Below are 26,875 nucleotides of genomic sequence, written 5' to 3'. Positions count from 1 at the left end.
AATGGCTTTAACAGAATACTTAAAATTTAAAGGGCTTTGCACAGAAAGGCTCTGTGTCAACAGGCACTGATGCAGCTGCTCCTTTTTTCATCTACGTACAGGACTCATAGGATGAATGGACACACACAGCAGCCACTGAAATAATGTGATATTGGTTTAAATGATCACTGGATTAGGCCTTATGGTCTCCATTCACTAAAGCATTTAAGCATATGTTTAAGGTTAAATACATGCTTTTCATGCTTAACTCTACAGGGATAAGCTTAAGCATATGCATCAATTTAAGCAGATACTTAAGAGCTCTGCAAAATCAGGATGGACATGCTCAGACATGTGTTAAGTGCACAGTGGTGTTTAACTGTTGCCTTGTGTAAAACCTCTGGTGAATATAGAGAACAGTGGAAAGTGCCCATGGCCTGGGCACCAGCTCTGAGTAGGGCAGAATTCAGCTCATAGCCATGGGCAGAGGCAGACGGGTGCCCTGGGAGATGCTTGCAGCCACTGCCTGGGCCATAACATCTGAAGCTGAGAAGCTGCTGGGTGGTCTCTGGTCATGCTGCAGAGGTGGTTATTTAATACCATTTGTAATGGTTACTTGGAGCAGGTGGTTGCTTGCTAAGGATGGGCTGCAGCACAAATGTTGCTGCATGTTATGCTGGTGATGCTGATGAAGAGAGCACGTGGTGCAAGATTAGCAGGGATTTGGTACCAGAGAAGAACCAAGCCTTCCAGCCCACTTGGAAAACAGATTTTGCTCTAAAGTTAGTCAGATTATTTTTAATGATGCACAAAGATGTAAAAAAGAATCAGCAGTTATATGTTGCACAAAGAGGTTTTTTGGTGGTTATTTCTTTTTTAATCTGTTGTGTGTAAGATATAAGGAGAAAACTCCTGATGCTAAAATTGGGTAAATCCCAAATATTCAGCCTGAAGTGTTTCTAGAGTTGTATGAAATAAAGTTTTTACAGAATGTTGAGCCTTATCTAATTTCACTAGATTATTTTAAAGCTCAAATCAAAACAATATAAATAATGGGTAGAGTTACTAACCTGCAGGGAATGTCATCACAAATTTCCTGGAGTTTTCCATGTAACTATAAGCATGACTGGTCTATTTACTGAAAGTAGTATATACTGTATAATGTTCACTGAAAACTCGTGTAACTAATGCAATCTGATAACCACTTGGGTGCTACTGTGATGTAAAGGATATATTACAATTTTATTCAATTCAAACAGGGAAAAAAATGCTTTTAATTGTCCTGCCCTCTAAACAAATACTTTGTCTGTCCTACTGAACTTGAAATTCAAGGTTACGAATAAGTCATCCCCCAGTAAAAATAATGTTATGGAGTAAACAAGACTGCACTGTGATACGATTGGAGGCTTCAGTCACTGAATTTTTGGAAATACTTACATGCAGTGAATGTGCAATGTGTGCCAGGGCTTTTTTATGTTTCTTGTAATGCAGATGCAACAGATCCTGTTGTTAGGCACAAAAACACTGCTGACAAGTGCATAGATCCAAAGTGGCAGTGCTGGCTTTGGCAGGAGGAGATGTTTCATCAAGGCAATAGGTTTAGCTTTGCAGAGAGCAGCCTGTCTGCTGTGCTGGCTCAGCTGAGCACAGGGATGCTGGCACAGGCATCTCCCACCCAGCCCCAGATGGGGGCATGAGCCATTGGATCCCCTCCCACATGCAGAAAACATGCTGGGGGAGCAGGAAAAAATGGCTGCTCTGGAGGAGGAATTTGTATTCAGCTCTTCCCCTCTAATATTTCACCCTTTTTCCAGACAGTTCAACATGGTCATAGGCACAGCCAGCTCCAGTGTTGGGGACAAGCTTCCTATGGTCACAAGTCACCACCTTCCCGGGGCTCCAGCAGTGCTGCCCTTACAGAGCTTGCATTCCCTCACATCCCTCACCCAAGAAAATAATTCAATTTAATCATTGCTACACTTACAATCACTGTAAGGCATTTGGACCATGTATAAAGATCAGGAGAAACCTGAGGTTTAGACAATAGAAGAAGATCCCTCCACCAGTTTTCTTTTTTGAATGGGGTCTCCAATTTCAATGGAAATGAGACACATTTCTTTCTCCCTGTTAGATCAGTTCCCATAAGAGAATCAATTTCTAAACCTCCTTTCTCTTGTTTGAGACTCTTCTGCCAACCTAAGGTCACCCAGTTTCTATTCACAACATTTTTTAAGCATGTGATATGATTTATTTACTGCCCCAGAGCTGGTGAGAGACAGTACCCACTCAGCACCTCCAATTGCTGAGGGTTCTTGAGCCCCCTGTACTGAAATGCAGAGGAAGTTGAAATGTTCTGCAGGAAAAGCTCCTTTTCACTCAACAATTTTAGAGCCTGGGAGGACTTGGACCACTAGGGAGGACTTCTGCCATCACCCTGCTGAGAAGCACATCTATGGCAAGAGAGATGTTCCTCACTGCCATTTCATCAACCTGTTTAACTTTTAACAAGGGTTTGTGAAGAAAATGGTAAAAGTGACTTGTAAAGTGGCATTTGTGAGCAGATCTTCCATGCAGCTCCGTGCTGACAAGCCTCTGATAAAAAAAGGTGTATCATGTGTAAATAGGTGTGTTCCCCTTCAGATACACAAGGGACACTCACCGTTCAGCCACTGTAATCCTGAATGCCCAAGGGAGTATCAGAGAGCACAAAAATAATGTATTTTCATTCTCTGAGGCACAAAGGCATCATCCTTCTCTGCTGATCCACCATGAGGTATACTGCCATCAGCCACCAAAACTGATGTGATGGCAGGTGATGCACAGGACAGCAAGTTCACTCCAGAGACACACTCCATTCTCAACAGTGGGTGAAAAGGGGTTTTCCAGGGCAGGATCACCTTTTTCCTTGGCTCCTAACCACACGATTCCACTGCCAACATGGGTTTATGGATGTAAATCCATGTTAACATCTCTGGGAGAGAACAGATTTGGATTGCAAAAGCTGTGGAGGGCCAAGCCCCTCCCTTGGCTGTCTCCTCTTTCCCCATCCCTTCACAAGCTTCAGGGACACACTTTCTCCCCGAGTCTTATCACAGCACATGAAGAGCCAAGCCAAAAACCTTAAGATTTACTACCAGAAGCCTTCATCAGAGTATACTATGTATCTCATAAAATAAACATGGTAATGAAAACCGGTTTTACCGTAGCCCTCAAACCTAGGAGCATTAGCAGCTGCTTTCTGTGAAGCCAGGGTTGCAGTTTGGGAGGGGAAGCCACCAGCCCAGGAGATGCTGCCCTTGGCTGTTGCAGGGTTAACCCACCCCGCCTGGACCTGCAACCCCGCACCCATAATGAGTGTGTACACACAAGTCAAAAGCTCTAAATAACTAACTTTGAAACCCAAAGCTGTCTTTTAATTAGATGCCCCTTTTTCATAAACAAAATCAGACTGTCTTGTGCTTGCTTTAGAAATTGGACTAATCTTTGACAGGTTGTTCTCATTTTCCAATTACCCGCTCGGGAACGTGTGCTGGCGCTCCGGCAAATAATTTTTGGCTGTGCCCCTTGGTTGCAAATAGTGTTGTTGTTCTTGGTTAAATCTGTGAAAATTATACCTTCTCTCCTCACCGCTGGCTGCCTGCTGGAGCACCCTGCGTGGCTTGGAGATTTGATTTCTTCATCAGGCTCCATCTGCCTCCTCAGCTGAAGGCTACAAGCAGGGCAGAAATTTGCTGTTGAACCCACACTGAGCTGCAGTGGGGAGAGCCCTGACCAGAATCAGGGTTTTTTTTGGGTTCCCCTGAATCTCTGTAAACAAATTTGCCAACAAAACCAGCTCTGTGTCTCTGCTGGGTGACTGCACAGCTGGGGATTACCAAACAGGTCTAGTGGAAGGTGTCCCCGCTCATGGAAGGGAGGATCAAACCAGATGGTCTTTAAGGCCATTTCAAGCCCAAACCATTGTCTGATTCTATGATTCTGTACAGTGTCTGGCAAGCTGAGCCTTCATTTTGGTTGGGGATCTGGGGATCTGCAGATTACAACAGCCACCAGCACTGACACAAACCTGGACTCTGCTGGTGCTGGCACCTGCCTGGAACACCTACAACCAAGCCCTGCTCTTTCCCAGGCAGTATCCTAAAACCCTAGAGACAAAGGAGCAATATTAGTACTCTTAGTTACAGCTGAAATAAAATGACATTCATGGTTTGGCACCATCTGCTCATTGGTTGTGGGTATCACAACACTGGAAGCTTGTTTTAAGTTCCCATAATGCTCCTGAACACCAGATTTTGTATTCAGGGATATGTTGAGCTGAAAAATGCCAGGGAATGGCAAATAAAAGAGGGTGGGGAGAAGAGAAAAACTGGTCCTGAACACAGTTGAGAAGTCCAAATGGCTAAATATCAGAAGCAAATGTGTGTGTGCATTCAGCCTTTGAACACCAACATATTTTCACAATCCATTGGCTTCAATATCATCTTATACCCAAGTGTACACTCAGAGCTGAAGGAAAGGGCTGTTGGGGGCTGTGGTCACACTGGGAAATCAATGTTCTCTAATGCATTAGTTGTCCCTGAGACCACAAATGAAGAAAGGATGGAAAAAGGCATCAGGATGAAGGGATCAGCAGGAAGAGCATGTTCCACATCATCCACCCTCCACAGCTTTCCTTGTTTTCTATGACCACACTGGGTCATGACCTCAGTGCCCAGCAAAGCAAGAGGCACAGGTCTGCCTCCATCTACCACCTTCTACCTTCCTGCTACCTTGACTTGAAAAAGTCTACATTAGATGTTCTACACCAGCACTTCTGGTGCCAAAAGCGAGAAATAAAGATGGTAAATTGATTTAAAGTAAAAAATAAAATCTCAATGCACATCACAGCCATAGACACCCCTCACCATGGGTCTCTCTGTAGGTAGAATAGATGCACCCAGGCAGACAAGCATAAGAGTTTTATAACCCTGGGGTTCCTCTGACCTGCCAAAAATTCTTATGAGGTTTTCTTCAGTCCAAAATGATTTAGAGGAATTAATTGAACACATCAAACTAAACTTAGTCATAGCAGAGCTCATTGCTGAGAGAGCCTCATAAATCTGATGAACGATGGGATGATGGCAAATACATCCTCATTACCATGCTAAACTCAGGTGGCTGAATAAATTAGCCATGTCACCAAAGTCATCACTGTCATCACTGTCTTCCTCTGCCATGACCACCACACAGACACTGTCGCTCTCCCTTCTGCTCCCCCAAGATATCTGACAGCTTCAAAGGGGGAATTAGTGACTTAATATTTGCACAGCACCTTGAGATCCCCCAGATGAGAGGTGGTTTATAATCCCCTCTTGGCTTGCTTAGCTTGTGTCAACCAAGAAGTGAGAAGCCAGTGGTGCTGGACCTGGAGAGGGTTCCCCATGGCCTGAGCTCCTCAGAGGTGCCCATGTGGTATGTATGGGATGTCAGGGCTGTGGGACAACCTTGCACTTGCTGATGGCAGCCAGGGACAAACATTAACCAGGCTGGGGGATGCTGGTGCAGCTCTGCTGGCCCACCACACTGAGACTTCACTGTGCCACTGCAAATAAATGTCTCAAGGTCTTTGAGATATTCATGGCCTTGGTGGAAGACTCTGCAAATAAGATGCTAAGTGTTTTTTGCAGACCTGACCCATGCTGGCTCATCCCTCCCCTCACTATTTCTCATAATACACAATTTTTCCTAAAACTGCAGAGGAAAGTTTTGCTGGTGGTAACAAGATGAATACAAGATTTTTTTTCCCTTTCCTTTTTCTGCTTAGCAATTTTTTTCCCATTTATGGAGAGCAGAGAGACACAAAGGAGCAATGTTCCTTGTCACTGAGTTCTTCCACCCTCCAGCTGAGCATCCTGTCCCCTTCCTGCTAGGACCAAGCAGCAGGAGCTCATGACACAGCCCTGCACGTCACTGTCACCAGTCATGTCCTCCAGGGACCCTGCCAATGCCTCTGAGTAAAAGTGACACCCTGATATTTCAAAGGCTTTAAAAGAAAACTAATGGGAAAACAATTCAAAGCAGCTACTGGTATTCCAGTGTCCTCCTCAAGAAACTGCCAATTTTTGAGTCAAATAGTTGGGAGTTTCTTCTCACAGTTTGGGAAAGGAAAATGAAATCTTAATTATTTTTAAGTAACTTTAAACAGAACAAGCTGGGCCATATTTGGTCCTTGCTCTGTCAGAAATCCTGGGTAATATTCTAGGAAGCCACCTTCATAAGCACAAAAAAGCTTGCCATGTGTGTGCTCCTCTCACCTCAGGGGAAGCTCCACAAATGCATTTGCAACTAAACTTTTCAAGGTGTAAACGGAACACAAACATCCCTGAGGCATCTGCATTAAAGCCCTGGGATTTACCTTTGCACTTAGCCACACTTGTATTCTGTGGTGCAATTTTTGGCTGCACATTTCAGAAGGAAAGGTATTGCTCAGCCTGCTTGATTTTCATATGAACGAGGGTTACTGTAAGAGGGAACATCATTTTAATATTGGCCCTGAAAAGTACAAGCCAGCAGATGGCAGCTGAAACCACACTCAGTCAAAACAACATAATATTTTAACCAGGGCCATTATTGTCAGCTCATTTCTACACATCTCTTTGAAAATTTGACTGCAAGGATGGCAACGAGACTGAAACTCTGGGCTGGGGTTGCTGGCAGGGTTGCTGCACCCCTCTGCAAGAGGTTTGTACTTTGGCTGTTTCTGCAGGTGAGTTTTTGGGTCTGTCTGCAGGCTCATTCTCAGGTCTGGGCTGAGCAGAGAGAAGATGGGAATGCCAGATGTGTACAACTTCATTTGTGTGCACATATGGAAGCAGGCAGGTGCTGGCTATGCCTTTTCCATCTCATGTATAGTTGGATGATCAGGATCATGCCTGGACACATAATGTGACTGCCCATACCTAGTGAAGAGCCTGCTGAGCCTTTCCCAGGCTCTAGGGTGCTTTAGGAATGGTACTGTTATTCTTTACAGGAGAGAAGGTTTTATCCTATAAATGGCATTCAGAAAAGGGCCTAAAAATGAGCAAACTAGACACAAGTCTCATTTTCCCTGATGCATCAGTGGATCTCCCTCAAACAAGAGCTCCAGTCCTTGTGCAGTTTCCTAGGGCCCAGGCAATTCCCTGAATGATCCAAACTAAATGTCCTAATTCCATCTATTTATCTATGGATAGAAAACTGGGGAGAAAGGGTTTTAGAAACAAAAGTCAAAGCACCCGTGGTCTTGGCTGGGTCTGGGTTCAGGGAGCACCTTGCAGCCTCCCTGCAGATGGGCACCCAGCTCCCTGTGCATACCAGGATGATAAAACCTTGCTATGCCTTACACTTCACTGCCCTGAAAATGCAACTTTCCACAGTTATGAATACAAACAATGCTATTATCTCTACCTTTCTAATATTTAACTAATCTAAACACTCAGGGAAAATGTTATCTGAAATGGTACTTCTATAAATGCATTAACTTTGTCTTCCTTTGACTTTTAAGATATCTTTCCTTACTAATACATCTGAAAAGATTGTTTGGAAAGCCTTCATAAAGTGGCAGAGCAAACAGATGAAGGGGGTTCTTTAGTAGTTCTTTATTAGTAGTTTTCCAATGATGCTATCTTCTTGTACTTTTCTTAATGAGAAAATAAATAGAATTTGTCTCACACACAGCTGTGTTTTTCTTTAGCTAAGGAATGCACAAAAGGAAATTTAAAAATCTCACATTATCGGTGAACAAGGCAGGTAAAGTAAATAGATTTCAGCCAACAGCTTCTAAAAGATTAAAGCTTAATGTCAGAACTTACCTTGCTCACCAGATTTATGTATTATCAAAATCTAGAAAAGGTACATCCAGTTTTCAGGCATTACCTACAGCAAGCAAATGCCAAGAGCAGACACAGATCCTCTCTCAACTGAGCAGCTGTTTCCCATCCCATCATTTAGTGTTATTTACTGAATTATTAGAATTTCAAGGATCTTCATTAAAATTCTTAACTGAACCCTGCTTATTCTTTTAAGAAATTCAATGACTGATGCATGGTGCTGGTTTAAACAGACAGTATGATGTCAGAGATCCTTCTTAAGCATACCAAAGGTTATGTAGTAAAGCACCAAGCAGAGGACATGCCCAGAACACCACTACCTTCTCAGCAGTACTCACTTATCGGTGTATTTTTACTAAATAAATATAGCTGGATTTGCAAAGTAACCCATAAAACAATTACCTGTCTCTGAATTATGTCAGAGGAACTCTAAGATAGTGAATCAAAAACAGCATCAGCTTTCTAAAGGTAGCTTGCAGTCCTCCTCTGGGGCAGTACCAAGGTAAAGCTCTGTCTTTAGAAGAGCTTGGAAGCTTTGCAGCAATCAGCTCTATAAAACCATGGGCACCCAGGGAAGCTCAGGCTGCTTCCCACTGCCAGGAGCCACGGGGTTGGACACCCACAGGAGGTGGCCCACCACAGGAAAGATAAAGTCATTGTGCTTTAGTTTAGCATTTATTTCTTATGCTCCTCCTTTGACAAAATTTAAACTTTGAAAAAAGTGTTTACTCTGATTCAGCTTCTGCTGGAGCATCAGCCTCTTTCAGGATATGTGTTCCTAATGGAGACCAATTTAATTGAGTCTGGACACGTTGGTGTGGAGACATTACTGAGAATATTTATATGTTTATTTATGAAATCTATTTTAATCCCTGTTTCTCTATTGAGAAGCCTAAAGCCATCAAAGGCTTAATGTCTTTGTGTGCCATTCATGGGCAAATGAATATTTTAACCTCTCTCTTTAATGATCCTTATGGATTTTTAAAGCCTGGCCCATATATCCTAGCTGTCCCTTGGAATGTATGTTTTAATGACATTGGTGAGACTTGTAAGCAAAATGAAGGTAGAATTGAGTCCCTTGGGAATTACTCTAATCTGAAGATGAAATTGTGCCATCAGGTAGGGGAATTATTTTTGCTCTTTACAAATTCAACTCACTTGAATTTTCTCTCTCTTCCCTAACCAGGTAAAAACCAGGTGCCACCTCTTCACTTTTCTGCCCTGATGAGAAATCAAATAGCATGCTACAGGACAATTTGTTTTAATACAGAAGTATAGGGCTCACTGGTTTGTCTCTGCACTAAAACCGGGGCTACAAGATGCCCTAAAAACTTTGAAAAATATCTCAGAGACAGAACTCAGGGCCACCAGTGTCCAAACTTCCAGCCAAACTCTAATGAAAGTGAGAAGCTTAGGAAGGGACCAGGTGAGAGCCTGAGGATTCAGCATTCCTGCTGCAGCTCTTTGAGAGCAGCCCCTTAATTAACTGGGAAATACCAAATAAATTTTGGACTACTTTTAGTCACATATTCCTCCATAAGGACAATATGAAGGGAAAAAAGAAAAATCCATTAAAGCATTAATTTCCTGCTGTACGTACACCATGTGAATAATCCTGCTAATAAAGAAGTGCAACAGGGCTGTGGCATCCACACTGTTTAAAAACTGTTAGTGTTTAATTGCTGGGCAGCCCTTGCACAGATTCTATCTGCCCAGGATACCACACAAGCCCTTGGCTATCACACTGGTTTTGGAGCTAAGGTCCCACATCGTGGGAGAACATCAAGTCTGCTGTCACACAACATTGCTCTACTGAAATTTGCCCTCCAGCCACTCCAAAACCTTGTCCTTGTATAAACTGTGTCAATTTGCAGGAACTTATGGAAAAAAACCCAGCATTGAATCACAGAGTTTGCTTCTGCTCAGGGAATGAAACCCTTGGGAGGCCAACAGATCTCACCTGAAACCACATTCAGTCCCACCTGGCTTTGAATTAAAATGATAAATCAGGACCCTGGAAACTGACCCTAGATTTGTACAAAAAGTTTGCAAGCCTAAGCCTAGCCAGTTGCCTTCAACAAGCAGCTTGGACTTTGGGTTTCTCATAGGACTTTGGGTTTCATGGCAAATATTTTGCAGGGCTCTGGCTTCTCATTCCTTTTAGTCCTGGCTTTCTCCATCATGGTCTTTCATGTCCTGATGAGACAAAACAAATCCTTGAGACATTGTCTCTCTCTTTCAATTGTCTTTCTAAAAGACTTTTTAATGTCATACTGTGCCACACCTCTTCTCATTGAATAAATTGCAATAAATTATCCCATAAGCTTCAAAGAAGGGGCCTGCAAAGTAGGTGACTGGAGAGAAAGGTGGCCAAAGGAACATTTAATTTTTTCTTTGGTAGAAAACAGTCAAAACTGAAACATATTATGCACAAAAAATAAGCAGTCCCAAGGTATTACTTTTTTGCAATACTTGGATGTGCTGCATCGAGGGAGAGTCCACACCTTCTAGGCATGAACTGGGAGTTTTTGTTTCCCACGTATTTTATTTACTTAGGGATTCTGTGGGAATAAAGCTTGGATAACTGCATTTTCAAAATGCACCAGGAGCTTGGAGAGACTGAGTGCCTTCTTTACACCAGGTTACAAACACTGATCTTCCTATATGTCAAATCCCAAACAGAATATTTGTCTCAAAACAGCCACTTTGCCAAAATGGACACTGTGCTGGGGTGGAGACTTCATTTGATAAGCCACCTGGACAATCTCCTCTCAAGGAGAGACCCTCATTTGGGAAACCACCCTGATAAATGGGGCCCTATTGTCACAGAGCAGCCCCTCCTGCAGTGGCCATCCTGATAAGCTGAACACTGGCCTTGCATCTGTCTGATGGCCACCCTGCCAGGCAGGACACTGTCCCTGCTTGATAAGGGACAGGGACAGGCAAGCTGTGCCCTGCAGAAGCAGAGTGCCATCCTGTGTGTGCCCTGGGTAAAGCTCTGTGCAGAAAGAAGGATCATTGCCCACTCATCCCATCTAGAGGGGCCCAAGTGAACACCTGGCTGGACAAGCTATGCCAAAGCCTTCCCCCAAAAAGGTGGGCTCAGGTGCCAAGAAAGAGCACACTTAAAAGTACTGGATGTGTGCCCACCATCCAAGGACCACAACTTCCTACCAAGATCATTGCTGGATCCAAGGGTGGTGATATCTTTCCTATCTCTTCTTTATCTCTCTCTCCTTCTGTGTCTCTGTTTCTAACCTTATCTCAGCACATAAGGGTAACGTGGTTTCCAACTTTAAGTTTTACTCCCTGTTTCTTTGTTAAATTTTGCTGGTTGTAACCTGTTGGTTTGACAATTTGCTTCATTTCTGCTGTTTGTAATCCATTGCTTGAAAGTACCATCATTTCTAATTCTGCTGGTTGTAATCTGGCATGCTTTAAAGTCTTACTTGGCTTTAAGTAGAATTGTGTTTTTATACAAACCTCCTGGGTAATAATCTTAGTCCTAGAGTAGTGGGGAATTCCCAAACTTCATCTCACCAAAGGGTTTGTTAAAAGAGATTAATTAAAGGAGTAAAATTGGGCCCAGCCACACCCAGGCTCCTCTCTGAAGGAGTTTAAAAAGCAAGGGGGTCCAGTTTCCATCTCCCTGGGTTAACCCCTACTATGGGGCATTCTGCCCATACCCACACTGTGGGATGTGATATTTGGTTTGGCCCCCACCTCTGGGGAGCTGTGCTCACTTTGTGAGATGTAACAGTGCTGCACCCCCCCTGTGGGCTCTGACACCTTATTTGTACCCAATTTGCACTTTTTTCTCCTTGCCTTTTGATTCTGCACTTTTACAATGTAAAGCTCTGAGGCTGCACAAGCCCCTACTATTAGGAACAGCCTCTGGAAACCCCTCAGCTCAGCTGCAACTTCCTCCCCCCCAGAATTACACCTATAACAAAGACACATGCAAGCAGAATTACCAACTTTTGGTATTTTATCTTAAATCTCAAACCAGTTGCTTGTTGTTGAGGTGAAGCTCTCTGATGAATCTCAAGATCAAATCAGAGGGAAAAATTAGTGATTTGAAAGCTATGATTTGAAGGGAGAAGGCTGAGGGGGCTTCTTCTGGGTGACAGTAAAGAAAAAGGAACTGTGAGCTGATTGAGATGAATGCTGCCTTTAAAAGAACCAGAAGCATCTATTCAGCAGGAAAATAGGACTATTCCATAAAAGAGACAGGAATCAATTACAGCCTTTCGTGAATACAAGGCATGAACACTAGTTAAAGCAACAGCTCTTGACCCACAAGTATAACCTATTTCTGAAACACAGATCACTTCATAAGAAAACAAATGTCAAAACACATATCTGAGAAGCTGAAGAAGCTCCTTTCTTTGTCAGTATTTAAAAAAAAAAGTCTGTGAAAGAATAAAAATTATTTTGTGCAAAAATAGACGTTATCAGCACAGATTAGAATTGCCCCAATGGAAGAAGAGCATTGTACATGTAATATTAACCACCTTTGCCCTATGAAAAAAGGATGTAGTTTGAACAATAGGTAAGAAGAAAAAAATTGGGGGGGAAAAAAAAATAAAAGCTCATAAAATTATTAAGTAATGGAGATGATTGTAAGAAAAACCAAGGATTTGAGAACCTGAACTTACACAGCTCCTTCTTCAGAAGCAATGGGGTTTGTTCCATTTAATTTCATTTGGATCAATTTTACATTAGCCAGTTCCAATCACAGACTTGAGTAAATCAAGCTGAGGAAGGGGACATTAAAACAAATAGTAAAGGAATTGTAGCACAGTGCAGAAAGGTGGTCAGGCTTACCAGCAACATGGACAGGGCTTAAAAATCTAATGCAAAAATAGGTTCCATGTTCAACCAGGACAGTGAGATCAGCCTGCAGGAGAGTGGGGTAGTGCTCAGTTTGTATGAACAAAGTAAGAAGGGATTTAGAATATACTGAAGCTGTTATTTTAAGTGTTTACTCTGTATAAGCAAACAGTGGGTTAAGCCTTTACAAGAGTAGCTCCTAGGAATCACCAACCAACCTATGGTCCTGAGGGGAAAAAAATGCATTAATGTTGGATTTGAAACCCATCTTGTGGGATTGATTATATACACATAATTAAGGGATAATTTCTGAAGGTTTTGTTCCTTTACTATTAGTTGTCACTACTCCTAGCTTCCAACTAATTAAATTAAGAGGGTGTGAACAGTCAGTGTCAGTTGTTAGCAATGTTATCATCACAAGTGGCAAAAAGAGCACCAGGGAAAATGAAACCCACTGATCTTTGATGATAAAAGTCCCTTAGGGCAGGCACTGCTGCTTCTCTGTGCACCTTGCTAGGGATCATGTCAGCTTCAGCTGAAGGACAGTAGTTGGGGCTCTTTCCAGTAAATCCAGAGAAACAGACTGAAAATAATTCTGCCATTTGCTTTGCAATGTTTTTGAAAGAAACAGCAGAAGCACAAATCAAAACCCTTACACGTGATGCAGTGGTTTCTCATGCTGCTAATTAAGTCCATTTTGCATATTGCAAAATCACACCAACTGTCACTGTAAATTTTGTCCCCATATTGACAAACTGTTTGCAGATCCAGAGAAGAGGGGGCCTTTTTCTAACTCCATGATTACATATATATCACCTACATCACTGACATCATCCAATAAACCTAATTGACGGTGGTTTGTCTTAACTACCCTACGTTTTCAAGGTGTTGTCACACAGAATGAAATGTGTGTGCATTTAAAACTGCCTCGTCTGGGATAGCTGGCATATGCACAAATTCCCAGTTATAAAGTTGAGTTATAATGTAGCCCTTCCAAGAAACACTGCTGACATTAGTGCTGTGATTTCTGATCAGATCCCTGAGCCTTCCTTCACTTTGTTCCACCTCCTGATCACCACTTGCAGGTTTCCCAACCATCTCCAGTGATGCTTGATCACAAAGAAGCCACTGAAGCATTTCTATCCCTGGGCATAGAGACCAGTCCAGCAGGCCCTGCATGTACAAAGTCCCTGGAATATTGTATCCTCTAAGGTTTCACCATGTCTACTTTTTTTGTTTTTTCCATGGGTTTTTCTGATGAAAAATATTAAAGAAATTTTTTATATTCCACAGACAAGAACACATCATGACAAGACTCATACCAGACTCATGTTATGATTCAAATGCAATGTACAGCTCTGCCTCACCAGAAACCACTTGGAACAGGCATCATTGCTTTGGATGCACACAGGCCAGCCATGGAACAAGCGACTGTGCCAAAATATAGCAAAGCTGAAGACACTTTTGTGTTTTCCCTCTGTTATGAGAGATGAGCAAACACGTACGAGAACAAAACTCACAACAAACTGAGCTTATTCCAGACCCTTTCGAAATCCATGAAGTGAAGTATCTCTTCCCCTCTTTCCCACTGAAGCCCAAAAGACACATTATCTTGGAAAACACACTGCAAAATTCACAGGGTCAGCAGGTCTGGCATCAGCTCTGGGCTGGCTGCAGACCTCAAGTCCCATGCGGGCTGGGGCTTCCTCGGGGGAAGCTCTGCTCTCTGCATTCCACTTTCTTAATGGGGTGTAATCAGGAACACGTTTGCTTCAAACCTATTAGTGAACTTCCTGCTTTGAACCCAAAGTCTTTTTAAAAGTAGTTGTTATTAAACTCAAATATCAAATCTGCTTCGTTTTGCTAACAGGGGTACCTGGTGGTGTTTCTGCTGAGGGATGAGTTAGGCAGTGGCTGTCTCTGCTCTCTACAAGCACAAAGGACACGAGAGGCCACGCTACATTCTCACATTCTCATTCACTAGTTTTTCTTTTTTGTTTGTTTTTGGTTTGAAATTTGTACAAACTAATAGGATGGTACATTTGTCTGAAACCAAATCTGAAACACAGTGATAAGTGCAAGCTGGAAAATCCTGTCTTCATTTTTGGCTAGAAAAAAACCTATATTTGGGTTTGGAGCACTACCCAAATGGGTTTAGGGTGCCACCTACTTTCTTGATTTAAAACATATATTAAAGAAATTTGTCTGATTCAAATGTTAAACCTGTGAGTTATCAACTTAAAGCAGTTTCTCTTTGCCATTATCCAAAAGAAAACCAACTGATAGATCCTCCCTTCCCATGCCATTTCAAAGGGCTATCATTAAAAAAATAATAGTGTTTGTAATTGCACCCACACATTTTGCCCAACTATCACAATTGCCAAATTTTAATCCAGGGGGGCATTCCCATCAGGCAGAGATGTTGACAACCAGCCCAGCTTAAAATCTGCTACTGGATACCCAAATATGTAACTGAAATCACTTACATAAAATCAGATTTATTCTTACATTCCCCAAAGGGCAGCAGCAGCTCTCCTGTCTACATAACTCAGGTTACTGCATTTTACCCAGACACCCCCAAGAGCCTGAATTTGGCTCAAAAGCACCCCCTAAAATGATGATGAACATTCCCATTACCTACTGGGTTAGCTGTAGTGGTCCATCACCTTCATTTAGCATGAACCTCTGCAGATGTTTCCCTGCACCCAAAGCCCCCTAAGTGCCCACCAAGCAGCTCCTCAAAATCTGTCTCGCCGTGTCTTCACTTTTCCCCTCTAGCTCAGCTGAATATTTCCCTGCTCTGACTTTAAAGGACCTGGAAGAAGAAGTTCTCCAGTGTTGGCTGTACTCTGTGTGGAGTTCCTCCCTGGACTGTATCCAGGCAGCACGGGTTTCCCATCCCAACCTCCCAGCCTGCAAGCGCGGCCGAAAAAGCCTTAATAGAGTCCACCCGCGTCAAGCTGGCAGGGAGCAGGACTCAGAATTTATGTTTTATTAAAGCAACATTAGTTACACTTTTCAGTGTGCTTGAGCATCTATTCTTGCACTCAGTAAAAGCTTTCATCCAGCTCTTGGCACTATCTTTGATCACAAAGAGAAGAAATAATAAAATCCCTCTGTTGAGGTCACCAGATTCAGATTAAGATAAGTTTAGATTTAGTTTTTAACTATACCACAGCATCTCCTCTATACCCTGAAAATCCTGGTTTATAGAATTGCTAGGGATCCATAGAAACCTGAAATATTCAGGGAATTCTGAAATATCAGTGTGGGAAAAAAAAAAACCCAACTAAATCAGAACTGGAACCTAAAAGGTCAACGCTACTCTTGAATCAAGCACTCAGGAAAAATCCTGAATTCAGTCACTTAGACACATAAGTCAGGATTTCATTTATATTTCAACTTGCTTAGATTATTTTTTTTTAAAGTCTAAAAATGTTAAGAAAAAAATGTGTTTTATTACAAAGTTGTATTCAATAGAAACACGATTCAGCCACATAAATCTCTCAAAGCAAGAAAAAAGCTGACACTAGAGAAACAAAATGGGAAAGCTGAAAACAAATGATAAATTTTAAATAAATTATTTCAACTTTTTCCATTAAAAGTATGTAAATATAGACACTCTCCCCCCAAAACACTGAGGCTCGGGTGGAAGGAAGACCATTCAATCATTTCCCCTACAGCTAAACAATATATCTCAGAATTCATATGGATGAAGATGCCAGATGTTCCCTGGTATCTGGGTATTCACCTTCTTTCAGAAGATGACAGATAAACAGTACACTGCTAGATATTTTGTTTCTCAGGACCTAAAAGACCTGCCATGTGGGTGAAACTACCTTGGCTCCTCACATCTCTAGTGACAGAAGGTGGCTGTGAAGCCACATGCTGCAAAGGAAAAGCTGCTTTGCTCATTTACTTGGTTATCCTTCATTTTGGATATTTTCTTATTATTCCTTCTTTCTTTTCCAGATAACAGACCAACACCCAAGCAGACACTCAGCATCTTCAGATGGTGGTGGTCAGGATGTGCCTTGGGACAAGAGCCAGCTGTAGCACCGGGCTCTGGGTCAGACACCCAACCAGGCTGAATTGACTCATTTGCTCTTGGGCCCAGCCTGGCTGGGGTTTGGCACTCTGCAGACATTTTCTGTGCCCCTTGCCACCAGACCCAACCCTGAGAAATATTTCCCAAGGGAAGCCTTAACGCAGGGGGAAAACTCTCAGGAAACCCTCTTGGATTTTAATGGATCTGGTTTTTTGGGTTTTTTCTAATAAATCAATTTTTTTTTCCAAGCAGGGGAATCACCAACAGCTCCAGGCTGGGCACTGGTTTCATGCTGAGCCCTGATCCTCCAGCTTCAGAACCAGCTATTTAGCAGCTTCTCCCAGTATCCCAGGCTGAGATCAACCATCCCATGGCTGGGACCTCTCTGCCCATGTTCCCCAGGCTCTTCTGCATGCAGCCAGTATCCCCTTACTGGAAAGATGCTTCACCTGTGCTGCTTTACAAGCTTCTGGAGAATTGGTTTGAAACACAACCACTGGCAGATGTGGAGAAGTTTGCCCAACCCTTCCCCAGAGAAGGGGGAGTTTAAAGACTTTATGGCCAAACTTCAGCAGAGCTGCTTCAGCTCCTGAGAAGAAATACTCACATGGGGCTTCTGTTTCTCCTCACTCACTCAGGTTCCATATGTTAAAAACCAAGGCGTAAAAAACCAGAGCCTGATTTAAATATTGTATGGCCAAGCCCAGCAGCTAAGCCATCATGAGGTGTTGACTTGACAAATTTTCTGGGGTCGATACCTGCACAGCCTTTTATGTAAAACAAGCCAGCTTGTTTCTCTCTTCTTGCTCTTGCAGACCAATTTTAAACCTCCCCGAAGACTTTATTTGTAGGATGTGCTTATGGAAAAATAACATGTGCAGACAAAATAACTGCTTTTCAAGCTTGGTACTGAAGTCCAAATGAAACTAGTCAAAGGTATGAGATTTTTGGGCCCTAATAGGGCAAAATTCATAAAGAAAACAGATGTAGGAAAAGAGAGGGAATGAAAGAGTATCTGGTCTCCTTTATTCCACAGATTTCGATCCAAGAGAATAAAAAAGATTGAGCTGTGTTCCTCTTAAATATTATCCTCATATCTCTTCCACTTATACCATTTCACCCACATGCTTTTTCCTGCTTCTTTCAAGCCCCAAAGATGATTTGCCTTGTTTGCTTCAAGAGCTATATTGGAAAATCAGTCAATTAGTCTCTTCTTGTACCAGAACATGGTTTGGGTGCCATGATAGGGGCAGGAAAGAGATCTCCTTTTCCACCCCACCTCTTGAATCTGCTCATTCCCTAAACCAAGTTATTTCATTACACTGCTCATTATCTCAGCGTTTATTGCTACATGTTTTAGTGGCCATTAAATTATCTAACCCTTCAAAATGAATATTGGAAACCATGACATTTATCTCGATGTCTGAAGGATACCTAAGTATTTTGTGAATTTTACTAGCAAAACTTGAATGAATAAGAGCCCTTCTGCCTGCCCTGCCTTGCTGTCTGTAGTTTCCCAGTTTCCTCAATGCTTAATCTTCAGTTGCTGTGAAACCAGATGGTGAAACAATTAGATAAATGGTGAGCATTGCTTACTTTGCCTCTTCTGCAAGTGCTAACCAATAAATCTCACAACTTTCTTGTCACGAACGTGATGGTGAATGCCAAATCCCAGTTCAGCAGCCAGACCCTTATTTCCTGGGCCCAGAGAAGACAGAAAATATCACATTTCTACCTCATTCGACCCTTTCAATATCCCTGTCACACTTCATTGCTTTACAAGGCACCATTTCACTCTTGCAACAAAGATTACAGGGAATCTAACAGGTAAGGCCCCGAGCAAACACGGCGCGGAGTGGACTCGAACAGAAGGCACAAGGACTTCATGTCTTATCTGCTCCCCATCTCAGCATTTCTAACCACAAGAACTGCCCTGCTGACAGCCCTGCCTGTCCTCGGGCAATGAATCTGTAATAAGATATACACACACAACAAATAACAGAGGTGCTTTGCTGTGTTTGGGATTTTTTTTTTTTTTTTTGCTGAAAAAATATATACCGAGGTAATTAAATTGCTAACATGATGGATGGCCTCATTTTATATTTGAATTCAAAGTGACTTTCTATAGCATATAAAAAAGTGACTTACTACAAAAAAGGATAATGTTATAATTTACACTGAAACAGAAATATGGATATTTATCTGGAATTCTAAAGAATCAAATCTTGTTGCTCTTTTAGTAACAATTCATAGTATTTGGATGTTTTACTCAAAAATTCTAAAATATTTCAAAGGCATTGTATAATTCAAAATCAAGTTCTATCTCCTGTAGATAAGAAGTAGAGAAACTGAGGCACTGAGAGTTTGCAATATGTTTCAGATTACTTAGAAAAACATATACACTAACTCTGGGAAGGAATAGTAAGTAATAAACCTTAAACAAGCCCTGTACAATAATCACCTGTACTCAAAGTTGTGCAAACTCTCACTTACAGATCCTATTTTTAGCTGTAGTGACCTAAGGAGACCTCAGGAATATGGTATCAATATCACTGTCACAAAACCCCAATGTAGGAAAATTGTCTGATTTCCTCCTCCCAACCTTCTTCCCATTCTACAGGGAAAAAAAATAAAACCCATTGACCAACAGCTAAAAAGATTTCAGAAGAGCTTCAGCACTTCCATGGAGCCATGAAACAAACTGAGGATTTGATGTCATGTTTGATGGTGATGTGAAGTTTGGGTAGCAATGCATTATAATCCAGGAGAACTGATTCTGCATTTCTTCTCTTTCTATGAGAAATTTGTGATCCAGACCACAAGCTGCAGGAGCTATTGGCCAGCAGCCACTGAAGTATTAAATGTAAAGAGCTTGTTGCATCAGCAGTTCTTTGCTGTGTGTTTTTAAAAATCCACTCTAAAAACCCTATAAATCCAGGTATATGTTTTCTCTCTTTTGCCTGACACTCATAGAGTTAACAGGCAAAACATTTCAATGAAACTTCCATACAAAAGAGCTAAGATGTGAAAAAACCCTCACTGTTAACATCTGTTCATCATTTCTTTGTGTGGCCACACATTAGATAAACGTGCTTACTCATAAGAGCACAATACCTACCCATGACCTCAGCTCTGACATCAAACAAGCACATGGGGGAATTATTCCAGGCTTTTTGGCATCGGGGTGGTTGACTTTCCCAAAGGGGGTAGGGGGGAGCAGAAAACCTGTGCCTGACAAGTGGTGAAACCACAGGATTAGCAACCAATTTTTATCAATCCTTTGCCATTAGGTTCTTTACAGTAGGAAAATGTGGGTGTGTAAATAGGTCCATCCCCTGAAACGAAGCAAACGTCATAATGAGCTGGTTAACTAACCTGTAATTACACTGTCACTTGTATTAACTCCATCACCTGCTAATAGAGTAAGTTAGAGTGGAAGCAGCCAATGTTGTTAGGAGGGTTATTTATTTTATGCCCTAATTAATCAGTACTGACACTGAACCACATCCTTCCTCCTTCCTCATTATTTAAATCACCCATTTATATGGATGAGCCTCTTTGCTTTGTGAATTTCATTAATGTCTTAACATGCTCCCCCGAGGAGAGTGGAGGGCTGTGTTCTGCTGAGGGAGTCACAGAAATGCCAGGAGGCTGCTCTTGCTCTCCCAACCTTTTTTCCTTAGGAAGGGCAGCAAGGAGGTCAATGGGATTGAGTCTTTGGGAACTCAGGGGTTTGGTCCTTCACGGTGCCAGGGAAAAAAAGCAACCTCCCTAGGTCAGCCCAGTTTCCAGCATTAAATACTTGAGAACATCTCTTTGGAGGAGGGCACCACTGCACAAGAAAAGCTTTACTTCAGGCACATGCTTAAGTGATTTCCCAAGCCTAGGTCCTGATCCTAAAATTGGAAATGACAGGTAGAAGTTCCCTTACCCCCTGACCGCCTGTCCTGAGGCTGGGAGTGAAACAGAGCCACAAAACCACTTGGTCTGCAGAATGGAGATTAAAGCAGGTTGGGGTTGGATTGAATACGAGGCAATTTGGGGTTACCTCTGCAATACTTCATAAGACAAGAGCCAAAATAAAGCCTAAATCCAAGTATTCTTGATGGAATACTTGAAAGCCAATTTTTTTCCCAGTTCTTTCTTTTACATTTTCCTTTTTGTGGATTTTTTCTGCTGAACACAAGTGTCCCAGGTAAGCACTTGCTGTTGCACACCACAGAGCTAGGAAATTTTTTTAAGTGACTACTAACATGTTTAAATTAAACACACTTTAAAGGCTAATTTGCTACAGGAACCCTCTCAGTGGTTGCCCCAGAGGATCAGCACAGGGATGAGGATGCCTGGGTGAGGACACTGGCAGCAGAGCACTGCTCAGGCCCTGCTCATGCATCCTGTGCTGTGCTGTGCTGTCCTCTCCTCCCTGGCACCACTACTGAAGAAATTTAACATTAAAAAAGCACTCAACACCTCTTTAGATTGTTGCTCTGCTTGCTGCCTTCAACACCGAGCTCCTGCCAGACTTTAGTCACCTCTGAAGTTGGGCTGAGCTCTGAATATACAAAACTCAGGGGATGGGGAGGAGGATGCACAGCCAGGACTGGGAAAGGTGAAATGCTGTAAAACAGGAGCACACCTGCACTGCCCAAACCCAGCTTAGCAAGAGGAGGAGGGAAGGCTCAGTAGGTCTTGCACACCATGCACACTCACCCCACAGGACCAAAATCTGAAACCAGCCTATTCAAGACCCCCCATGTCCTCTCCAGGATGTCCAAGAGCCTCTGACTGCCATCCCAGGTACACCTCAAGACACATGTTTATTGGTCAAACTGGCTCTTGGCAGTTCTTTAAAAGCTGCTTTTTATAAAGGAAGAGAAATGGCACAATTCTGTGCATATTTTATTCAAGTAAAGCTCAAAACCAGCTTTGGTGAGCTTTCAGAAGACAAAAAAATATTTGAACGATTTAATGCAAAGCTAACAAACACCTCCAGGAACTTGAAATTGCTACAAAGGCATTTGTAAAACTTCTGAATTTTTTAGCCTGGAGTAAGCAGAGATGCTCTAGTTAAAAAAAATTAATTTTAGATATTTAAAATTGTATTATTAATTTGAATAAAATACTTACTCTAGAGGAAACACCTATAATTTTACCAGTACAGCTTTCAGGCAGCAATCCCATGCCAAGGCAGATAGCTGCAAACCAACCTTTCCAAAATGAGGAAACACTATCCAGTGCTACACTTTGAAACCAAAGGCTGTGTGCAGCTCCATTAATTTGTGGTTCAAGGCCAATAATTAAACCATCCAAACATTTTTTTCTGACTCCCCAAAGATTGCCAAACCATGAACTAATTTTCACCATGAAAACTTTCTCATATTTAGCACATTTTTGGAGGCTGTTGCAGAGTTCCAGGGGCACTTGAAACCTCAGGGCATAAACTGGTCAAAAGTTGCCAAGTGCACATCGTTCAGTGAAACCTGGTGAGTCCAAACCCATTTAAACCAAACCAAACTGGACAACTTTTCCAAGGTCTTAATACCCAAAGCCATGTGAGGGGGTGGTTTGGGGCTGTTGCCCACACCATGAAGCATTCCTCAGACAGCTTGCAGCTACGGAAAGTATTTACACACTGTAGATTTTGACCAAACTTCTTCTCCAGGAAATTTACCTTTTGGGTCTTTTTGTTTTGAGGAAGCTCCCAGTTATTACATCTGTATTACTGAAAAGATGATGAGCCTTTAAGTGGGTGTCATGATGTTGATCCTTCCTGGCCAAAACCCAAGGGCTTGTTTTGAAGTGTGCCATCAAACTATAGGTTTAAAAGTCTTCCTTTTTTCAGCCAAATTACTCTGAGCAGCTGAGGTATATTGCTACTACAACACAGAAAATCTGCATACATGAATGTCCACTTAAACCAGTTGACAAGGCAAGCTTTTAAGGTCTGATATCTTGGCAGTAGAACACAAGTCAGACTCCTGGACCAGCCCAGTGCCCTGTCCTGTCCTCTCCATGTTTAAGTCAACAGCCATGGTCCCCATGGCTCAGTGCTGACAAGCATGAGAATGGCCAAAGAAATGCACATTAATTATCATTACTATGTTATTGTATAACAGACTGTGATTCTGTACTTTATCTCCTGGACCATTATCTCCTGCCATGTGATCTAAGTGTTGATACTGCTAATGTAAAGGAACACAGAACAGTAGTCATTTATCCTGCAAAAGACCTCGTGCTTTTCTTGTTCTATCAATCATTAAACAAGTAATGTCTTTTGTGTTATTGCCTTGACATTCATTAACACTCACGTCACAGGAAATCTTTGCAATTAAAACCCTTATTGACGATCTGTGTTGTTTTTCATTGGCGTGTAACAAGCAAGATAATAAAAAATGGAAACAATGGTGTTATCATAGAGAACTGAGGAGGTTTTTCCTTTTGCTTTTTGAACCTCAACTATTTTAATGTTGCTGCTCTCTCTTTTTTTATTATTATTTTTAATTTGAACACGGACTTGAGGGCTCTGAATGCTGGCACACCACTTTTTATCAGCCCAGAACATCTGAACACCCCTTTGACATTAATCCTGTGGGACCAGCTTTAGTGGAAACAGTCTTGGAAAAGTCAGGCTATATGAGGACAAGATGAATGCTTCTCTCTCTATGCTCTTCTGCCCCTTGGAGATGTATAACAGCCACGTGTAACACAAGAACACCATGCTGTGTGCCCTGTCCAAAGCCTGCATTGGGCTGCTTTCCATGTTCTTAGTGGATGCTGAAGCCCTAGGAGGAGACACACAGGACAGAGATGGAGAGGGACCTGACCAGCACCATGAGTCTTGTAAGAAGCAAAGTGGTAGGGACCCCGTTGAACATGGCTTATGGCCAGTCTATCCATGCCTTATTCTGTGTCTGAAACACCCTCCTCTTTTTACACCTACATGGAGTCTCACAAATTTAGCCTGGTTAATATGGATGCTATCTCCTTTTGGGAAGGGCCAAGAGCTTCCAACCTCAGGGCTGACCACTGGGATGCATCTGTGCATTTTCTGCGTGCAGATTAGCCTGGATTTTTCCTGTGCTGGGTGCATGATCCATGTCACCCTTCACTGTGGGACAAAGCACAACCCCAGGGAAGTGCTCACATTAGGATGCTGGTGTCTGACTGTGGCTCTGGGGTTGAGTCTGCTCCTTGCAAACCCAGACTCCTGTCTGACTCAGGCCAAGCTGTCTGAAAGGTGCCTTCTGGAAGATAATAAGCACAACCTCAATTCCCAAAGCCTCTGACATAACTGAAAAATTAGACCATTAGGCTCTTACATTCTTACAGGCTGTTTTAATTGCAGTCCATATATCTTGAGCATATTTACTGATGGCTCCATGAACACAGAGATAGCTGAGAAGTGAGGGCAATTCTGAAACCTTGCTACAGAAAATAAAATTAAATCATTCTCATCCTTTCCTTACTCTTATATTGCAGTGTTGGAATCTTCAATGCAAGGACCAGAAGGGACCAATATAATAATTTCACCTGACATTATTATTATTAGCATAATGCAGTTTTTGCATTTCTGTTTAGTATTTTGAATTTACACCATCATAAGAGAAAGAATCAGAGCCATTCACTTCAGAGGCACCATACCCATGAAGGATGCCTGAAATAAGCTCCTGCATACATCCAGATCTCTTGACAATTAGCAAAAGTCAAAATGAAATTCTGAAAGCAAGCCTATGGAAAGTTGTGTATTTTCAACTCTCCTCTCTTTGAAGCCTAAAACTGTATTTATGATCAGCCAGGGCACTGAGGAGCACACAGCATACTTGCCACAGTAGCAGACTGCCTTTTGTTTTGCACTACAGTAGTTAAATAAATTTCTATCTTTTCCTTTTTCTGGTAATTTAAGCACCAGGAGGGTTGATACCCAACCTGGGCTGCCTATGGCTTTTCTTCTGACATCAGCAGTAATGATCTCTGAAGGAATCACATTTATAAAAACATCCAAAAAAAGAAAAGTAACAAAACATATCAAGTATACTTCTCTGAAATCTAAGTAGAAAAAATATTGATTTAATATGTTGCAGGTATTTGCATTATTCATGTTTTATGCCACTGATTAAATTCTCATACCTTGTAACTAATAAAATCAAGTGATAAAATTAACAATAGTTTTACACTAAAAATAAGCTATTTTTACCTTTGGTATTTCACCCTTGCTCGTTGAGCCTAGTAACAGAATAAAGTTTGCAGAACTGAGACCAACACCAACATTCAGTAAATAAATCCAACAGCAAACCCTGCTCCCCTTGGTGCCTCCAGAGTCTGTGCAGACCAGAATGCCACCATTTTTAACACAATCATTCAAGGCCATCTAAACTTTTTCAAGGCAAACCAGCATTATACTATTGAAATCTAAATCAAGTCTCAGGAGATATTCTTACCAGAAAATAATCTCCTTGAGGAAACTTGCACGAGGTAAAAAGTAGAAATTCATACAGAAAAGTGTTCAGCAGCTCCCACTGCCAGTGGGGGGCTGGGTTTATATTCAGAATACAGCTGATGCAGGGAAGATTCTTCTTCTGAGGAATGGATGTTCCCCACCACACCAGGAGACAGCAGCTTTTTCAAGGCTGAAGTAACTGTAACACAGCACAGTTATTACAGAGCCATTGCTTCTGTCTCCCATCTCTTCCTTCAGCCTGGTGACAGTGACTCCCCAAAGCATTGCTCTTCCTGTCCTGGTTTTGTAAAGCTTGTCTGACCTCAGTTTCATACCCATGTACAAGTGTAGCAGGGATATGAAACCACCTTCTGAGGGCTCCAGGCACCCTTATGCCTGCTGGGAGAGTTTCACATACCATGAAAGTTGTTTCATCTTAAACCACTGCAAATTTATGGCCATGGTAAACTCATACCACTAAACAAACCACTGCCATTGTCTAACCTCCTTGAAAAGGAGAGTTTGGCTGCTAAACCCCAGTGAAAACCACAAAGACAGGGCTCAAAGAGCCTGTTCTGTCTTCTGGCTGTGCCACTACTCTACACACCACCTACCTTTTTATCTCTCAGCTCATCAGTTTGCCATGAGTAATGGAAAGGGCATGTTGGCCAGACATGAGAGACCTCAGGTATTTGGGCATTGAAGGGATGAGCCTTGGGGAAAGGTAGAACACAAACAGGGATGAGATAAGAGATATCTGATTCACACAGATTCTGTCTTTTGTGCCCAATATATGGGTGGCTAACAGGTCACTGTGCAGGAATTACAAGTAATACAAGAGAGCATGAGGAAACATTATTTTAACTTGAAAGGACTTGTAGAGGGATGAGAGAGATTTGCATAAAACCAACAGAGAGCTGATGGGAATGCACAAGCTTGCTGGTATCAACCAGATGCCAAAGGAAAATTACAGAACAAGGAAGTTATTGTAAACAGCACTTGGATATCCTCACTCCATCTGAAACCAAGGAAACCTCTAAATCCACCAGAACAATCACCTGAAGGGTTTAGCAAAAGGCCCCCCGTTTCTGCTAGAAAAATATCACATTACTGTGACCAAAAAGGCTTATTATGTTTTCCCACCCTTAATTCCTTTAAAAGGTAAAATGCCTACAACAAATGGAAAAAATATAAGTTGAGGATAAAGGCAAAAATGCAAAGGTTACTGCTGTATGAATGTGTTATCTACTCTATCTTTAACACTGTTTTGCAAATATGGAAAAGGCAGTCTATGCCAGAATTATCTCTTCTGATAGCAAATACAGGGAGAACTTTGTCTTTAGGCATACAGCACACTTTAAAAAAAAAACAAAAACACAACAAAAAAAGTACTTTAAAAAAGAGAAAAGACAAAAAAATTGGCTCGGGATTCAAAGACTGCAAAAAAATAAATATTATGATAACTATCAATGTTCTAGAATTACAAGAAGACCAAGATGTTTTCAGAGGCATGTGACATAAATAATGCTAAAAGGCAGAGAAATCCATAGGCAGAAAGGTGAAAGAAGCTTAGGCAGAGGTGTGAAAATAGTTTACAGTTCATCAAAAAGAGGCAACAACTCTGCAACTTTCCCAACCAACCTGCAGCTGCCCAGCTCTGCACCTCACTTTGATCAAACCCTTGTGCCAAGGTGATTCTGAGCAGCTCCCATCCCTCCAGTGCCACAGGAG

The 26,875-nt window shown here is 42.0% G+C and overlaps 1 protein-coding gene across 1 annotated transcript in view; it reads right to left on the bottom strand.

Annotated features, from left to right (window-relative positions):
- The window catches only part of MECOM (MDS1 and EVI1 complex locus), a 136,585-nt gene extending 111,314 nt beyond the window's left edge, over positions 1 to 25,271 (bottom strand). Inside the window, exon 1 of the mRNA XM_030456178.1 lies at positions 25,146 to 25,271. The gene's annotated coding sequence lies outside the window, so the exon portion shown is untranslated. The remainder of the gene's footprint in view (positions 1 to 25,145) is intronic.
- Positions 25,272 to 26,875: the final 1,604 nt, after the last annotated feature.

Source organism: Calypte anna, chromosome 9 (genome assembly GCF_003957555.1).
Source record: "Calypte anna isolate BGI_N300 chromosome 9, bCalAnn1_v1.p, whole genome shotgun sequence".
In the NCBI taxonomy this organism is placed as follows: Eukaryota; Metazoa; Chordata; class Aves; order Apodiformes; family Trochilidae; genus Calypte; species Calypte anna.
The sequence above is the reverse complement of the archived record's forward strand: the minus strand, read 5'-3'. Positions and strand labels throughout refer to the sequence as shown.